This window comes from Tyto alba, unplaced genomic scaffold, assembly GCF_018691265.1.
Source record: "Tyto alba isolate M040663 unplaced genomic scaffold, T.alba_DEE_v4.0 Super-Scaffold_14, whole genome shotgun sequence".
NCBI lineage: Eukaryota > Metazoa > Chordata > Aves > Strigiformes > Tytonidae > Tyto > Tyto alba.
Genome location: NW_024881276.1, coordinates 30,111,861 through 30,131,581, shown reverse-complemented (window position 1 = coordinate 30,131,581; position 19,721 = coordinate 30,111,861).

Below are 19,721 nucleotides of genomic sequence, written 5' to 3'. Positions count from 1 at the left end.
TAGAATCTCTACAGGTAGCCTGGTACTAACTAGCATGAATAACCAGTGGGATTATTTGTAAGGACATGCCAGTCATAAGCAGCTTCATTAGGAAATGCACTAGGAGCATCCTAAAAAACAAACCATGAGGCAACATGCTGGGGGGCAAAGGTACTCTGACAGGGCCCCTGTGAGCAACAGAGTAAGAATTGCTGTGATTAAAATGAAAATATATCTGCTGCTTTTTCAAAAACAACACCTGGCCTTTACATGCCCAAAAGCCCTCTGGGAAGTGCTGATGCTGCTACCTCAGTAAGGGCATTTGGCCAAAGCCAGGAGTTAGAGTGTTGTTTAGGCCCAAGTCAGAGAAGTATTTGGGCATTTTATTGTTACTGAAACCAATGAAGGTTAGACACTGAAACGCTGCTGTGATTCAAGTCCTACCTACTCATTTACAAGGCGTATTGCATGTGCAAATGTGAAGGAAAAAATCCAACCAATTATACTATAGATATTTCAAGCAAGTTGTCTGATATGTGAATTTGAAATTTGTGACTGTACTTTTTTCCCTGGAAGAGCTGGTACATGAGAGACTTCAAGAATTGGAGGAGCAGTATTTCGCTCTGCCCATCAGAAGTCTCTTTAGATGCCTGAATTCCCAAGATGCCCATTCAGCTCCTGAAGGAGAAGTACTCTGTGGATCCCTGTTTTGTAATAAATGCATGGGCTGTGCATCAGGCAAATGTGAGAAGCGTATGCAATCTGTTCACTAGAGTGCTTCTCTGTTGCTAATGTTACACAACAAGAGACACTTTGGCTTATTTATATCACATGTAAGGTAGTGGTGAATTTGACTCTCTATACACTTATCAGAAAGTCCGTTGTATTTCAGGATAAACTTTAAACCCTTTTTGCCCTCCTTGGATGCATCTAATAAGGGAAGACCTTTATTCCCTCTTTTCTCCAAACCATTCTTAGCTTTAATGTTTTCATTTAGGGCTTACACAAAGTGCCTTTATTTCTGGTAATTTCAGTCTTCCTGTGGGTCCGTTGGGTGTTGTCAAGTAATTTAAGAAAGGATCTGGCTGGCAGCCAGCTCAGTAGCCCAGCTCTGGAAACTGAGCAAACCTGGGTTTGGCACCTGTGTGCACCTCCACTCCAAGGACCTGTTACCAACAGGTTTGGAGCAACTCTGAATGAACATCCTCAAAAGACAGCATTATTTGCCCTTGTCATTCAATAGCAAAAAGCATGAGAAAAGGGTAAACCAATAAAGAATCTTCCCTTAATCAGACTGTAATCTTTTATTGCAAAATATTATCATCTGGCACAAGCAATACAGAAGAAGATGGTGGTTGTTAAGGCTGGCTCATCCTTCCTTTGTGCAGGGCTGAGCTGTCCCTGGGGCAAATGAAGAGAAAGTTTGAAGCTGAGTTACTGACAGTTTCTTGCTGTTCCGCCTTGACACACCACTTTGCTTGTTTATGTTGCTACTGCCATGTTGTGGCACAAGTAAAGAAAGGTCCTTTCATTGATGCACCTCACTGTGAAAATATAAGATGCTGTCAACTGTAAAAAAAAAGTTTATTAAAGTTTATTAGATTTTCCTCATGCTTATTTTTTGTTGCTTTCATATATACTACAAAATGTGCACATGCCATTCATGCTAGCTGTGAAATACAGTTATTTTTTTCTGCTCTAGTGATTTCTAAAGAAGTTTTGTATTGCAATGCCCAAGAGTTTGATATTCAAGAAGAACTGGATGAGGTCCACAGTCTTACGAGTGCGTTCATCTTGCTGCTGAGAACTTGTGGACAATGTGCTTATTAGACATCATTTGCACAGAGGTTGATGTTGCAATTTCACATTATAGGTGGGAGCAATAGGAAGCTCTGGTCAGGACTCCCACACACTTGTGTCTGCATACGTGATTTTTGACATTTTGGAAAAGCTTGCTCATCTTCTTCACACACAGCTATGCAGGTGATGAGGTACAGAGCCAGCTTTTGCATCCCCAGCTCTTCAGCCATTACTGCTCGGAAGAGTACTGTCAGGTAGGCAGTTTCACAGAATCACAGTCACTCAGCTGCAAGGTCCCTCAGGAGATACCTGGTCCAACCTCTTTCCCAGAGCAGGGCCTGCTCTGGCATCAGACCGGGCTTCTCACGGATTTCTCCAGTTAGGCCTTGAAAACCTCCAAGGATGGAGCCTGCCCAACCCCTCAGGGGAGCCTGTTCCAGGGTTTGAGAATTTTTTTCCCTTATACCAAGTTGGATCTTCCTGTATTTCCCACTGTCTCTTGTTCTTCCATTATGCACCTCAGTAACAAGTCTAGGTCTATGTTTTTGATAATACTCAATAGGTACAGGGAGGAAGCTATTAGGTCCCCTGCAGCCTTCTTTTCTCAAGGCTGAACAATCTCCATTCCCTCTGTCTCTCCTCATAGGACAAGTGCTCCAGCTTTGACCGTCCTGGTGGCCCTCCCCTGACCTTGCTCCAGTTTACTCATGTCTTTCTTGTACAGCAAATCCCCAAACTACAAGCATTACTCCAGATGCAGTCCAACAAGTTCCAAATAAATGGTGAAAAATCCCTTCCCTTGATCTGCTGGCTGTGGTCCTGTTCAAACAGCCCAGGATGCTGCTGGCCCTCTCTGCTGCGGGGCAAGCTTCTGGCCCATTCTTGGCTTGCTGTTAGCCCAGACTGTTAGGGCGTTTTCTGCAGAGCTGTCCCCAGCCAGTGAGTCCTCAGCCCTTACCATTGCATGCACCTATTCCTTCTCAGGTGCAGGATTTGGTAGTTGTCCTTGCTGAATTTCTTGAGGTTCCTGGAAACTTCCTGCAGCCTGCTGAGGTCCCTCTCTCTGAGTGACAGCCTTGCCCTTGAGCATATTGACTCATCCCCCCAGTTTGGTTTGCTTAGAACTGAACTAATCACCTCAGTCTTCCAGCTCAGCACCATGTTTCTTTGCTTCAGGCTTCTGTATAGCTTCAGCTCTGGAAATGTGAATTGTCAAACCCAAGTGTTTGGACAACACAGTGAAACAAACTCCTGGTAGCTTCAGGTCTATGATAAAAATGCTGAGAATTTCTTTGAAGTGACATTTTAGTACCTGGCTGTGCCTGCATGGGGGAGACAGCTTTCAAAGTCTGTGGTTTCCTTTAAGAGACCCTTTTTGTGAGCTGCTTATCTAGCAGGGGGAGAGGGAGGGGGAGAGATGGTGTCTGCAGGATGGCTCGGTGCAAAGTGCACGGCTGCCATCCTGTGGCATACAGCCCACCCATGTGCTGCTGCGTGTCACAAGCCGGGTCTTCAACATGTATTAGTACCAGTTATTAATACCTGAATTGGAGTAACATCTCCTGAGCCCAACTAACATTGTACTGCTATTTATGCAAGCTGCTGTACAAACCGAGAGGAGGCCCCTGCCCTGAAAGGTCGAGAAAGAAACAGGGACCCAGGAGCTGAGCTCCTGAAGCCATGTGGTGGGGTGGAGGGGCAACTGGGGGGCTCTGCTATTTAAATGACAGCACCTTTTCCTTCCTGTCTGCCTGGAGTATCATTCTTGTTGTCAAGTCTTTCCTGCCCACATGGGAGAAAAGTCTTACTATTCCAACTGTGTCTCTGAACTATGCAAAAACTAAAAAAAAAAAAAAACAACTGGTCGAGAGTTCACTGTTTCAGTTGTAAGTGCCTGCTCCACAGAGACTGCACACATTGCTGTGCTTTAGTTGTGGATGTGTTAGCTTCATCTCCTGAACACATTCAAATTAATCACAGAAACCCAGAAAGGCAGAGCTTGAAGAGGTCTGAAAACTTTGTATATGCCATTTCCTAGGCTGTTAAGCAACTTTGGATCATCTTTTTAAAATCTCCACCTAAAGAGATTCCAATGCCTTCCTGTTAAACTTGTTTCAGTATTTAATAAAACTTAGCATGGGAAAGTTTTTCTGAGTATATAGCCTGCAAATAAAGTAAGTTGCTCTTTCCCCTCACTCTCAGAAGACCACATATTTTAAAAATAAATTTTGAAACGGTCATTCTGAGTCTTCCCTTTTCTAGAACAAACAGCTCTGTCACCTGGTGAGCCTAAGCCAAGTTTTTAGACTTGGCTTTGCCAAGATGATGGTTGAAATCCAGCCCAACCTTCAGCCTTCCTAAAGCCTTTTCCCTCTGACTCCCTGCATCTAGTAGGGTTACTGCAGCAGGAGTGTTCCCTCTTTTCTACCTGTGGGTAGCATTCTGCTCAGCCAAGGGGCTACCATGAGCAACCGCTAATCTCTGTAGTACCACAGTCCATTAGACAGAAATTTCTTCTTCTCTTAATTGGTAAATTACTTCCCTGAAGGCCAGATTCAGCAATATGCCAGGCACTCTCATCCCTGCCATTTCAGCTCTCACAACATTGCAGGATCAGACTCTAAACCTCTAATGATTTCAGAGCCAGGCTGAGGGGTGGGTATCAGCCTTGCCTCAGTCCAGCTCTGTTTTATGGACTCATAAGTGAGTCAAGTGGCTTTTGTCCAGCAGTGCTCCTGCTTATGTCCAGCACCTCTCAGTATGTCATCATGGGGAATGGGAACATGTTCCCATCTGCGTGCAGAGTGGACTGCCACAAAAGCATTTGTATAAGGTGACTGATATCTTTTGCCATTTATCTTTGAAGGAAGAAAATACACCTGCTAGCTGTTCCATTTATGTGCATGTGTGCATATATGTAGGTTCTTGAATCAGGAGATTATTCCGAGTTTCAGTATTCCTCCAAGGAGAATGTGAAGGCTTGAGACTGGGGTGCCTTTTCCCCTTGTCCTTTGCATTCTTATCCCGTGAATGTGAAGAGAAATCCTATAGTGTGTCAGAAATCCTACAGCCTTAAGTCAATAAAAATAATCAGCAATTCTGCAAGAGGCTAAGTAGCAGAGAGGCTTTACAGAACAGAGCACATATCCCACAGTGTGGAATAGTATAATATCCCATATGCTGACACAGACTAGTAATAAACACATGTTATGCATATATATATATATATATATATATTACAGCAGTATTAAACCCATGTGAATTGAATGATGATTGGGTGTGATAAATCAATGCTTGCTTCTGAGTTCACTAGGGTTAACCATTAGGGTTGGTAGTCACAGTTCAGTATCATCCACAAAGGGAACTGAATGTTTTGTCCTGTGGTCAAGGGATAAACATTCCTAAATGAACACCAAAACCTCACCTTGGATAAACTTTTCTAAGCAAACACCAAAATCACACTTCCACACTTGGCAGCAACCAGTGTTCATGTGAACCCACAGGCCAAGGACTGTGTACACATAAACGAGATCATCTCTCCAGCTAAGGCTTGAGAAACCTGATGAAAAACAAGGAAAGAAGCTAGCTGTACTGATAGCCAGATTATTTCAGAGGACTTTACTTTGGTTTATCAGAAGGAAGACAAAATAATGTGCCTAGCCCAAAATGTGGAGCCCACCTTACATAACGTTCTTCCCTGAGCAGAGCCACGCATGCCGCTACTGCTCTACGTACAGTACAAGCATTTTTACATCACAAAAAGATCTCAACAAAAAGAAATCTACTTCCGTTAAAAACACTTACATTGAAGACCTTATACTGACTTCATCCGATCCAACAAGTGATTTTGAGGAGTATAATTCTGCAGAGCACTCAGTTGTATTTTCTGAGTCAATTCTACAACAATAAATATAGCTAATAACAAACCAAGTCTAGTAATCAGCAACCTATTTGATCTTTAGGGAAGCAGATTGCCAGTTTACCTGGACAGTCCAAAGGCACCAGAGGAGCAGGAGAAGCTCTGGTGTTGCAGGCACCTCTCTGTGCTCCTCCTCCAGCACCAGAGGTTGACCTGCTGTAGCCCATACAAACGTTTCTAATCAAGCACAAGGACCACTAATCACTGGCTCTGTAGTGTAAGCCTGACACTTTGTGGCTCTATTGTGTAAGTCTGATAAGAAGCAGGCCTTGCTAACTACTATGCTATTGAAGAGGAGAAGAGAGATTGGTAAGAGGTAAAGACCCTGTCCCAGAAGGTGCCAGAGGCTGGATGATTTGATTGCCCAAGAAGCATGAAGTCAAAAAAAAAAAAAAAAAAAAAAAAAAAATCTGTGGTAACAGGGAATTTGCCCCCCACATCTGTAAGGAGCATACATGCTAATTTACACAGCAAGCAAGGCTAATTCAACTATAACTAACCAATAGCAGATGGAATGGTAATTACAGACCAATGAGTGTAAACTTAGGTTTTTACTAACCATGTAACAAGATAAATAGTCTGTAGTTCCTCTGTGTAGTATGCTAGCCTCGTGGAATTACCCCTTAGCACCCATCTTTGTGCAACCATGGAATAAACTGGTATCTTGGCTCTATATGTGAGACTGGCTTTTGCAGCCCGAGTAATGAACCCTGGTTTAGGGACAACACTGCTGCTGTGCCAAGCTGTACTGGGGGGCATGAGGTGGAAGGGGGAAGGACAGAGGGATAGAAAGTATACTGCCAAATTGCAGTTTGCTTTTGCTTTGCTGCCTCAGGGTGAGGGCAGCGGGAGCTTGTACCTGCCTGCAAAATGCTGCCTGGACATACGGGTGGTTTGAAAAACCCGCTAAATGGCTGTGGCAGACCTTCCAAAAATCTCAGCAGCAAATGAAGGAATTAGCGTCAAAAGAGGGATTTCCAGTACCGTAGGAGGGATTTCTCTTTTATGTAAGCAAAACACAGATGTGAGAGCAAAGCGGGGGGGTGGAGGGGGAACGAACAGTAAAAAATGACGGTTTGCCAAAAGCCCTTAGCCAGGCTGCTCTTCTCAGACCTCAGTGACGCTGCATGCAAAGGTAACGACCAGCTGACAGCGCCCCGTCCTGAATTCACCGGCCCAAGGCGGGAGGCGGAGCAAACCCCGTCCGTCCGTTACCTGCGTGTGCGTGTGCGCGACACGGGCGGGAAGTAGCGGCCGGGAGCCACCGCGGGGCGGGCGGGGGGTGCGTGTGTTGCCTCTCCCGCCGGCGGCGGCCCTGCGCTGCCCCCGCCCCGCCGGGCCGCCAGGGGGCGCCCGCAGCTTTGCCACCTGCGCCGCCGCGGCGGGAGCGCGCGGGCAGAGGCGCGCTGCTGCCCGCCCCGCGGAGGGCGAGCGCCGCCTGGCGGCGTGGCGGCGCCGGGGAGGTGCCGGCAGCGGGAGCGGGGTCCTCCGAGGTGGTGTTGCGGTAACGGCCTGCACCCCCACACCCTCCCACATCCCCCTCCAAACCCCTCGCCCCCCAGTGCTTGCTGCCGCAAACCCGCCCTTCCTGGCTGGTATCGATCAGGTCACGTCGTAGATTTCATCTCTCCCACTTTAACGAGCAATTTGAGGTGGCGAACTTTGGGATCGTCTGCAACGCGGCAACTTCTTGCGCTCACGCCGCAGGCTGTGGAGGACGTGGGTTCGTGCCCCACTGGCTAAAGCGGCTCCCACGCAGGAGGAAGTCCCCCAGCAGCACAGAGAGAGCATAGCCTGCTCTCCTCCTGCTCAGCCCCCCCTGGCCTGTGGGGCACACAGATGGCTGGGGAGAAACCGGAGATGGCTCGAGTTTCCCTCATTCTGGCTGTGCTTGGGATCTCCCTTCAGCCCTCACTGCTGTCCTCAGGTGGCTCCTGTTCCCTGCCACGGGCATGCCTGGGGCACAGCTCTTTGTCATCAAAAACCAGGAGGCAGCGGCGGAGGGGGGCTGTGTCAGTGAGAAGGGATGCTGGGGAGCCCAGGGTGACCACTGGCCTTCCTCAGGGCAGATCCTCGCCACAGACTCCCCAGGGAAAAAAGGGAGCGGGACGTGGGTGCAGGGGGAACAGGACAGGGGTGCCGAGCGTAACTGCTGCTGATGCATTCCTGGGAGCTTTGGTCCCAGGCTACGGAGCCACTGTGGCTGTCCCAGCCCTGGCAGGGGTGCCTTGCCAGGGATTAGATGTGCCTGTTTTGAGCTAAATGCTGTGAGGGGTTCCTGAGCAATACCCCTCTCCAGGTGCCCTCTCCATTCCCGCAGATGAGGGCAGAGCAGCTGGCAGGACCTCGGTGCTCTGAGCGACTCCCTGTTTCAAACCGCCCAGGGTGTGCATTGTGTTGACCCCTAGTCTCCACTACCGATCACATACGTATCTTCCTTCCCTCCTCTCTCCTTTTTTTTTTTTAAGTAACAGGGAGGTCTGTGAAGCTGAAGAGAACTTACATATTAGGTTTGGGCAAGGGTAATTTGGGGGAGGGGGGGTGGGGTGGAGGGAGGGAATCCTCTTACCTGTCTCCCTGCCTGAGCCTTTGGAATTACTCTCCTAAGAGCCTGGGTCAGGGAAGATGCTGGCTTGGTTTGTATGCTTGAAAGTAACAAGGAATGAAAATAAAAGCAGGATTTATATTAAAGATACAATGGAATGGTGGTATGCCTTGGTCAGGAAAACAAAACAGAAGGAGCTTAAGACTCAGCCGTTTCAATGGGAGTTAAGAAGATGGCTTAAGCAAGAGCAAGATATTCCTGACTGCACTTTGACTGTATGCTCATGGGAAAATTCATGGCCCCTCAGAGGCAGTGATGCTAGCAGGAAGAAAATAGCTTTCATTGCCATTAAAATCTCTTGCAAAAACATCTAATCAAAAACAGGCTTAAAGACTAAAACTATGTCACTCCTACATACACTTATCTGCCAGTTTTTTGAGGTCGTCTCAGCTCATCCTTTCTCAGTTTACCGCAAGTGCCCCAAGTTCACCTTCAGAGTAATAAATCTCATTACTGATGCTCTGAGTTTCCTTTTAGTACATTTCTGTGTTTGAAGTGGAACACTGGGAACAATCATATCTTTACTGATGATCAGTATCTAATCATTTTTAAATGTTGATGTAGTACACTTGCACCAAGTATCATGCAGGATTTCTATAATGTGTCCTTCCCTTTGTGTCACACCATTATCTCATTACCCAAGGTAGGAATGGCATTAAATAGAGCACATTTATTTCTTGCTGAGAAGTGCCTCTTGTTTCCTGTGTAAAATGTCCCTATTTAGGATCCTTCAGATTAATTTCTTTTCCCATATTCACTGACCATCAAAAAACAATGCACCGTCCAGTGAAAAGGATAGCTCCTTATGCAAAATGAAGGAAAGAAGCCTTACAGTAGAGCTTTTAATATCCCAGTCCTACTGAACAATTTGTTCAGACATCATTCAGGGCTCTGTATCAGATGAGTCGAGAGTGGCTGAATGAACTCCGTACCAGCAAACTTCTACTTAATCCTTATCCTTTTACAGAAGGCAAAAGGGCTTTCGTTAACTTGGTGTAATCAGGCTTTGAAAGAGCAGGCAGAGGAAAGAGGTGCGAAACATTCAGTGAAGCAGAGCCTCTGGCAAGCTTCATCTCCTCTGATCTCTGCTTCTATGACCTATCCTAGCAGCGAACACTGGAGGCAAAGGCTTGAAGCTTGATTCTTAGCTTAAGTGTATTTTTTTTTCTGAATGTGACCATTTTTACATGCTCAGAGTAATAGACTCAGGTCTATTACTGTTTATTGGATTCAAAATGTGCTTCCAGCATTGATACCCAACTAAATAACAAATCTGATCAGCAGGCTAGCTTTTGCCTCAGCACTCCTAATAACCCTTAGCAACAACTAAAAACATCAGTACATTATCAGCATTCTTCTCATATCAGATCCCATACTGAATCCAAAACACAGCACTGTTCTATCTACTAAGAAGGAAGGAAAAAACCCCAATTAGCTGTATCCCAGCCAAAACCAGGACATCTGCCTACCAGGCTTCTGGTACAAATCCACACAGGACAAAAAATTAGGTGTTCAAATACAGACTAAGGATGTAGAAACCAACATGTTTCATGGAGCAGCTGGTTCTTCAGATATAAAGAAGCTTCCTAGCTAAAAGGACCTCACCTCTGTGCTTTACTCCTGGAAGTCAGAGCGCAACAGCTGACCAATTCTGGAGAACAATTATTTTTTCAGAATTAAGAAATCCCAGTAAATGAATACAAACATTTTACAAACATGGGAATTTTTTTTTTTTTTTCATGCAGTCTGTCGAGAGTAAAATCACTAAAACGCCCTGAAAAATAGCTCAAGACTAAACATGATACTGACTTTACTACAATTACTGGAGTCAGGTGTAGAGGCACACATGACTCCTAATGCTGTTGCTGCTCTGATGTTATATCAATTCTTTGAACTTCATAGAGCCTTCATCAGCTCAGTTATTAATATGAAAACCATTTTCCCATTGAATTCCTTCAGATTAATTTAATGCTTTTTTGAAGACTTCTTTCTTTTCTAGGATGAAATCCCATATTTTCCTTATTTACTTGTCAGGGATAGAACCCAACACAGTAATAGAGATTGTCTCAAAAGCAGCGAATTGTGAGGATTTGTGAAGAAATGTGAGAAATTTTTGTTAGGATGGTGTTCATATTTGTCAATTCTTTCAAATTATTTCCTAGGAAGTATATACATAACTGTATACACAACTTTGTTCCAGTATTTAAAGATTGACTACAAAGAAGCTTTCCCTTTTTACAAGGAGTCACATGGAAAAGCTGAGGGGTAATGGGTACAAGTTTCTCCTTGGGGAGATTCTGATTGGACATGAAAGGAAAATTTTTCACAATGAGAACAATCAGCCACTGGAATAATCTCCCCAGGAAAGTGGTGAATTCCCCAACATTGGACACTTTTAAGATTCAGCTGGACAGGGTGTTAGGCCATCTTGTCTAGACTGTGCTTTTGCCAAGAAAGGTTGGACCAGATGATCCTTGAGGTCCCTTCCAACCTGGTATTCTATGATACTATGATATTATATTATCTTAGATTGTCATCTTTTGAGGGGCAACAGCCCCTTACATTTTTACTTGGCAAGCTGTCTGTTTAAAGATTACTCCTTCAACTAAAGTTTACTGTCCTGATAGTTATTTTGCTATGAGATGGTATACTGACCCTAAGCAAATCTGAAGTTATTTCTATGAAATTACGAGAAATATATTTAACTTCATATTGTTATGCCTGCAGACTTCTGGGATCCTTATAGTTTGAGACCATCACTGACCACATATTTCATAGTCTTGTCCTTTTCTGGGTGAATCTTCCTGAGTGTCTGCCATGGCTAAGCTCCCCTGAGGGCTCTGCACTTTGATTTCCTGTCACCAGCACTTCTGGTCTCTCCAGCAAAATGATACCTGGGCAGTGGGGCACCAACAGTGAGATTTCACAGGGATGTCAGGATCATTACAGAGTGTGAGAGAAGAGCTTAGAGTCCATCATCACAAGAAAAACAGCTACTTTCCTTTAAGAATTAAGTATATCTTATGGTCTAGTCTTAAGGCTAGTGAGGCACCTAGGCATTGCAGGAGCTAAAGGACAGCAAAGGAAAAGGAGAAAGGGCAGACACATAAGTATTTGAGGGGCCTGCAGACAATATTTGGCCCTCTGCAGACAGCAGGTACAAATGACCTCATCAACAAGGGTGCTGTCTGCCTGACAGCAGTCGTGTTCTTGGTCAGTCAGGTCAGGAAGAAGTTGAAAGTCAGTGTGGTTGAGTTGCCTTATATTGACAACACTGAAGGAAGGAGAACAGGAATAGTGTGGTCTAGGGTTTATGTCATGCAATTAAGTTGGCCAACATGCAAATGCCAGGAGGGCCTATTTTTTCACAGTGCAAATGCATATAGGATTGTTCGAGTCAAGTGCATGGAGCTTGTGTTTCAGCCCATGTTGCCGGCTGACTTGGGTAGGCTGGCTTGCGGTAGATCGCATCCCATCCCCAACCCAAACCTCTTTCAGCGCATAGAAAGCTCAGATACCTAGCTGAGCAGTGGGGATTTTATGTCAGGACCCAGGAGTCTAAGGTTTAGGTGTTGAGTTAATGGATATCATATCGCTGAATGATTTGGCCTCTGGTACCTACATGGGTGGTGCTTCTGCATTCACTTGTGCTGGAAATAGTTGCTAGAATAAACAGTGCTTGGCTTGAGAACTGAGATCACAAGCCATACTCGTGAGGCTGGAAGTACGTACCATACAATATTTCTATATGCCATTGAAATAAGGCTTAATAACTCTCGATGGTATTTACCAATTGATGCAGCTTTTAATAATACCATTTTCAAGAGAGCTTGTTTTACCAATGGATATTCTTACAAGTGATAAAGTCACAGGATGAAATCCTGCTTTACTTGACTTGGTGAGGACTAAAACCACAAAGAGATATAGAGCCAGTCCAATATTAGAACATAAGGTATGTCAGGACACAGGAAAGTGTGCTAGTGCTTCCAGCGAGTCATATAATTGATAGTTACCATGAAGCTCAACAATTATCTAAAATGCTGCCCTGAAAAATGAACATTTGGAAAGGTGCCAGATTGTGAACTACAATGTTTATGATCAGACAATGCAGGCAATGCTTTCTTTTAGAAAGTGGGTACGATGAGAAACAAATTACAAAAGCATTTGATTTTATGTGTGTGGTCTTCACCAAATTAGCAAAAAATCCTCAGAGGTCAGGATGAGAGTTTGCAAGCAGCATTAAAGAAATTTATTTTTAAAGGGATCTTGGAAGAGTGTTGTATGAATAGATGGGGAAAAAGTCTGACTGGGTGGTATACAGACAAATTAGAGGAGTTATTATTAATATTTGTTTTCATCTTTGGTGAGCAGTCCTAAAACATTGTGACTTCCTGGAAAGACTTGTTATTGTGAAAACAAGATGTGTTTAAGAAAGCCCTAAGTGCATCATCCAAAAGTGGAGTCCCCACACATTGCTGTTTACACATGGAAATCTGGTCTAGCACTAGGCCAGTGACTCTACGGCATTTTTGTTTTGTTTTGTTTTGTTTTTATGTGAAAAGTAGATTGGAGTAGTATATGTTATAAATCAAATTTTTCTTCTTTTCCTGAGGTAGGAGCAATCTGACACTGAAGCTGGTCATTGCTTGTTTTTGTGTTACTCTGAAGTTTTTTTGCATAAGTGAAAATGATAAATACTGATGGGCAAGTTAAAAAAAAGATGCTAACAGGTATTCTCTGTATAATGTGCTGCTCAGTGTTTTACGCTTAGCCAACTATGCATGTGCTAGGACTTTTCTTTTTCGAAACTAAACCTAATTAGTCCACTTATTCTACATGCAGCAGGCATTTGAAGAAATATCTAATGAACATGTGATCAGCCCTGGTGCTGTAAATACAAATGAAAGGTCACAGGCAGAACAGCTTCTGCTTGTGAAGTCTCCTGATTTAAAATGTGGCTCCCAGACTGATGATCACACTGGTTAGCAAATGCCTGCCCAGAACAGCAGCAGCCAGTCAGATCTAGCCCCTGTTCAGGTGAAGTATCAATCTCACCACAGAAATAAAATAAAAATTAAGTTTAAAAATTTTATTTTTTCCATAGTCTCCAGCCAAAAGCTCTTTTTGAAGAAAAATAGCTCTCTAGAAAAAAAAAAAAAAAAAGGTGACAGAGGAGAGGACGATTTTTCTAGTTTTCTAGTTTCAAAGTATATGGAAAATTGTAATGTTATACTCTTTTGTCATCTAATTATGAGAAATAAAGGCTTTCCCCTTTTCCAGTTTTACATTTGCATTTATAATAGCATGTTGCCATGGCGAAATCTTATAATCCTTGACTTCTTTGATGAAAGCACATCCTTACAGGAATATATAAAAAAAAAAAAAGAAAAAAAAGAGACCAACAAAAACCAGTAGCATCCAGGTTTTCCTGCTCTGCTATTCGGAGTCCTCCCTGCTGGTAGGCAGCTTTGTGGGCAACGAAGGACCTGGCAGGCCCAGAGTCAGAGGCTGCCGGGGACTGTTTCATCTCAGTGACACTCGGGGAGGGTGTCCCGTGCGCAGCACGCGGAGGTGGCATGTCCTTGCTGGGGGGACAAAAGAGGGCTGGATATGTCAAACTGGAATCAAGCTGCAAAAAGCTGGAGAAGCTGCCTATTGTCCCCAGCTCGTGCTATTAAATGTGGGATTAAGGAGGAAACAGCCCCCCGGCTCATTGGGCCCATTCAAGAGGAGCTTGTTCCAAAATTTTTTGACAGGAGTGGCTTCTATTCAGAGCCCCAGCTGATATCACCAGCCGCACAAAGAGGCTTTAGGGGGTTAATTAAAACCAGGTAATGGAAAGAATCGAGTACTGACACTTCACAAATGCCACCGTGGATCCAAAGCAGGAGAAAAGACATATGGTAGGAAGATCAACCTCCCTGCTGCCACCAGCTCTCTTATATTCAGCTGGTGATTGACACCTGATTATTTTTCGGGCGAAACTGAACATTAGCAGTTAGTTCCTATTCTTCTGCTGTGAAACATGAGCAGGATTGGTTCACAGCCAGCATCACAGGGATCAACAGCCCCTACCAGCCTCGGAGAATCCCAGATGGTTCCTCCAAATACTCCCGTACGAATCTCGCTGCACCTCCCTTGCACTCATCTTCGGGTTATGAAATGCTATGGTCAGTGTTTCTCCCCCTGTCACTCTAGCGTGAAAGTATGCAAGATACCATAAAACTAACGATGTATTGGTTTCTGAATGCTGTGCTTGAAGCATACCCACGGCCCTTGGGCGTTTGCCACACGAACCACTGCTGGAGTATATAAATAAGACAACTAATTATCTAGTTCTAGAACTTCCCAAAATGGAGTGAATGAAAAGAAAAAAATGCAAACTTAGAACATCCACTAAATATCATAAGCTTATGCCAGGCTTACCCTCTGTGGGAAAAACAGCCAGAAGTGTTTATTGTTTATAATGGGAGAATGCAGTTGTGTGTTACTCAGGCATTTCTTTTATTAAATTTACTTTTGTTTTATTTTCTAAAACCAAAGTACCTAAAATTGGAACAAAAAACTTCGATCTAGACCAAAGCAAAAGGTTTGGCTTTGAGGTTTGGTTTATTTCTTTCTCCCAATTTTATTTTTTTAATTATTTTTTTGGAAATCCCCTTTTTTGTTGCTCTATAGTGAACTGAGCTCTAGCTAGCACTAAATCAGCAGCTCTAAACTTTTCTGATAATGCCACTATTTACAGAGCAAGCGCTTTTTGTGATTTAACTGCTGAACGACATTGTATTTCAAGTGTGGTCTCAGCTCCTAAATTCAGAAGTGCTGTGCTAACTAGACATGAATATTACAGCCTGGAGAGAGGGGTCTATTCTAGAGATATTGACAGATGGACAATTTGCTGTAAATCAACCTGGGCCACTAACATGCAGTACAACAGCTACTTCATGGCAATTTGTTTGCAAGTGGGCTATTACTCGGCAGTAAATGCGAAACAAATGTCCCTTCTCTGAGGGAGCAGAAAGCTTCCTTCCATCTCCCATGGGTTACCAGGGGAAGAGCATGGCTGCAAACACTTAATGCAAAAATGCAGGGCTATAAACTGTTTTAGCTCTGTGGATCCCAGTCCACAGGGGGTGCAGTAGTACCACTGGTGGGATGAAGTTGGCTTTAGTGGATTGGGGGTGGACAAAGCATACCCCCGCACATCGAGGCTGCTGTGTGGTAAATCTAACCCTTGCACATCTCTGTCTTCCCTGCCCTTCAAAATGGGTTTGCCAGCATTTCCCTGTTTCACAGGTATGTTGTGAGGATAAACCAGTTCATGCCTGGAAACCATTTAAATACTAGAGCTGTGGAGGGTGCTGGAGAAGAGGAAAGAGATGGGGTGTATTATTCCCAGAGACAGATAACCTTTTTTCCACTAAAACAATCTATGTGCTTTATTTCTTAAATTTGGGGAAATTTAATTGGATCTTAAATTTAAATTGTAGCAAATATTGACCTTTGGAAAATGGTAGGGAGCAAATATTGCACAGTCCTGAAGGCAGAAACCTGTCATGAAAGTCTGCCTGCTGCTGACCTGTCCTGGGTTGAGTGAGTGGTGGGGTGTAACTCCTGTGGTGAGACGGCAGGGCGGCCTCCCCCGCCACCCATGAAGATCTTCGGTGGAGCAGACACTGATTTATGGCCTGTGGCTTCCGCCTGGTGAGCAAGGTGCTGTGCCCGAAGAAGGCTGGGATCTCATGGGAAAAGGTGGCCCTGCTGCTGTAATTCAGCGCTGGGAGGATTGCAGCATGCGGGGGTGTCCCACGCCGGAGCAGCTCGGGAAGGGCTGCAGCCGTGGGAGAGAATCCAGTTGGAGGAAGTTGGTGACCCACGATGGAGCAGTGTGGGGAATGCTGGGGCCCATGGGAGGGACTCACGTCAGAGAAAGCTGGTGGAGGACTGTCTTATGTGAAAGGGGGACCACGATGGAGCAGGGGGGAAAGTTCCAGAAGCTCCCCCCTCACCGAAGATGTAAGAAGCAGCAGCACTGACTGAACCTCCCCATTCCCTGTCCCTGCGCCACTGGGGGGAGGAGGTAGGAGCTATCGGGAGCAGAGCTGAGCCCGGGAAGAAGGGAGGGGTGGGGGGAAGGTGTTCTCAAGATGTGGTAATGCTTCTCACTGTCCTACTCTGTTAAGTGTTGTTAGTGTCTGTAATAAATGTATGTTCTTTTTTTCTTCCCCTAACAAGTCTGCCTTTTGCTCAGTGCCCAGAAAGGGTGATTTTTCCCCATCTCAGTCCTATTTCAAACCCCAAGCCTGGCTCTCTGTCCCTTCTTATTGCTGGAAGAGAAGAGAGAGGGAGTGGCTGCGTGGTGGTTGGCTGCCGACCAGGCTCAAACCACGACATGACCATACACAAAAGACACACAAGCAGAAGCTGAAGCACCTTGGCATTTTGTGTAGCAAACTGCTCTTAGCTTGAAGGGGAGGCTTCCTTTCTTCCCTGGAGGAAACACCCCATTCCCTCCCTGGGGTTTTTTCCCTATCTTAGATCAGTTCTGCTTGTCCCCCTCATCCCTCTTTTAGAAGAGGCTGTACTGCAGACACCCCAAACACTACAAATGTCCTGTTTGTTTCCTCTTCCACTTTTACTTTCTCCCATCTTTTTAGAAAAGCAGAAGGAAAACAAATGTTTCAAGCCTGAACAAGGGCGAAGGTGAATCAAGTGGAGATCTCCATCAGGTCTCATGTTGTCCTCAAAACTGCTCACCCCTAGGAGCAAGCCAATTTGTAATGAATCTTTGCATAAGAACAGAAAATATCCTGATTATTGTCATCTGTTATTGTTTAGTGCATGCCCTCACAGCACCAAGTGTTGGGAGCAGAGTCTGGGTTTTGCCCCATGTCAGACTGCCAGGAAACAGCGGATGGGGGATTACTTTCCTTGCACAGGGATTTTTGTTCACAGGTGTGTAAATCTGGCATGTCCAGCAACGTGTGTTCATCAGAGGTGCTGCAAAACAAGACACGTGCTGTGGGTATACTAGCTCTGGAGCCATCACCTTAAGATTTTTATGGTTAAGCAGTAACCAGTTCCTGACCCCTTATTAATACTCTGGCCTTCACATAATATTAATACTAATAAAATTAAAACTAAGTAGGGAACTCAAAGAATAGTTATATACATAGGGCTTTTATGTTGGTTTAGAGCTACTGTCAGATTCTGCCTGATTCTGCATTACTGTTGTTTATTTATACAGACTGGATAAGGGAGAACTAAAAGGACAGACAACAGACATCCATCCCTGTAAATACAGCTGTGTAGTAGTAGCAATAATATCAAAATCTTAAAGAAAAAAAGACCTCTTCCCAGTTGTAGAGTTTCTTATTTTTCTTTTCAGTTGAACAAGTATGTACCAAGGTGTTACCAGACACTGTTTGGGGCTGGAGTTTCACTAGTGGAAGATACATTTTCCTGGAGAAGTAGACTACATGCTGCTGTAGTTTTGTGTATTTTTCTGGTGTAAGGAGAGCCTGTATCACAGCAAGGTTTGTAGTGAACATGTTTGACAGGCTGAGAGAACTAAAGGTTGAATATCATGCTGAAAAGCAGAGATTGAGAACTAATGTTGCTTTGGCCCAGCACATATAACTGCTGTGGGTGTCCTACAAGATCTGAGCGTGATTGCATGTGAGGAACTCTAATCCTCAACTTTTATAAAGTTAACCTCTAAATGGATGCCTCTGTATCACAGAATTCGGTCCCAGCACAAATTGACATTTTTCAATCTCTCAATACATAAATGCATATACATCAGCATGCAGCTCTTCCACGGGATGCACACATTGCTGTACACCCTCTCTTGGAATCGGCCCTGGGATTGCAGGGTTTGACCTGCTGCTTTTGCCCTCCCACCTCACCGCCACCCCCTGGCCCCACTCCCTCCCAGATGAGATGGTGAGAAGTCAGCTTTGGTAACTCGGTCCTGGTCAGCCTGGGTGTTTGCCTGCTGGGGAGCCAGTGTCCTGTGGCAGGGGGGAGGAAACCTGAGGGCTGACCCGAAGCACTGGATCAGATGCTCACCAATAACACCTTTTCTTGCAGCATTTGCCAGCAGGTAACCGGAGGTAAAGAGGCAGCTGCTGTACGCTTGCAAGGGGTGTCTAATCAAAGACTTTGAAGTTGTTTGGCTAAAGAGGATTAGTCGCGGTCCAACAGAGACAGGGTAAAGACTAACTGAATGAAACACAGTTCATATGGTTTCATGGTTCTGTTAACAGAAACATTGCCTTCTGGTAAAATGGGCATTTCGTGCATTGTTTCCCTCTGCATCAGTCCTTTCCAGCCTTTGGACTTTTGTCAGTTAGAAAGATGCTTCCTGATTACCTTGGTAGCACCTCCAAGGTAGGGAGACTTACTGCCCCAGCGGGCAAAAGGACATTTCACTTCCAAAAAGCCCCTGTTACAGATGGAGCTTGGGTGGAAGGGCAGGGGCACAGGGGTGGTGCGAGGACTGGTGGCCACTCAGGAAATAGAAATGGGACTGTATAAATGACTGCATAAATAATACCTAAAGGAAATGTCCATTTCCATACTGACTGTTTTTTTTTGTGTTGATATTACTCAGAATAGTTTTGCATTATTTTCATGGCTTGACAACAGTAATGTTTAGTGTGATTTGTGTCCATTCATAATACAGTGAAGTCTGAGATAATTTCATGGCATGATGCAATTGGCAAAATACTTTGCTTTTAAATTCAAATATTCAAGTACAGTTTCTACTAACATTCATGATCGCAGCAAGTCGAGACATGCTTTGAACGTAAAATGAAAGATGATATGCTCTAAGGAATAACTGGTAGAAGTGGTTCAAATCAGTACCCAAATTAGCAAAATATCTCCAAACAGAGTAAGTTTTGGCCCAAAAGGACTAATTAGCTGACACACCTTGGCAGCCCTGATGCCACCAGAGCTGACCATGTGATGCTAATTCAGGTGTCTCTCCATGGTGCTCCCCTCTTTGCCTGACTGCAGGAATACAATGCCCATATCCAAGTTGTTTGTAAAGAAGTAATCCCTGCTAGACCCTGATTAACTCAGTATTAGCACTAGCTCAGGTCTCTCTGCATCAGTGGTATGGCTTATCCCCAAACTAGGAGTAAATTCATTATTATACCAGAGGATTTTGCATCATCACTTAAAATATTTTTAAAGTATGTTTCATCACCTAGCATAATTTTCCAAACTGCTGCCATTTGATTTCAAAAATAGTCAGGCAAACAATATATTCCTTGCAAGTACCATCAGCAGTTTTACCAAAAGCATTGACTTTATGTGTAAGCTCTGGAGTGATGTTTGTCATAGGCTAATAGCATTGATTTTTGATGTTACAAACCTTTCATTCAAGTGTAGCCAGAGTTACCATCAAAG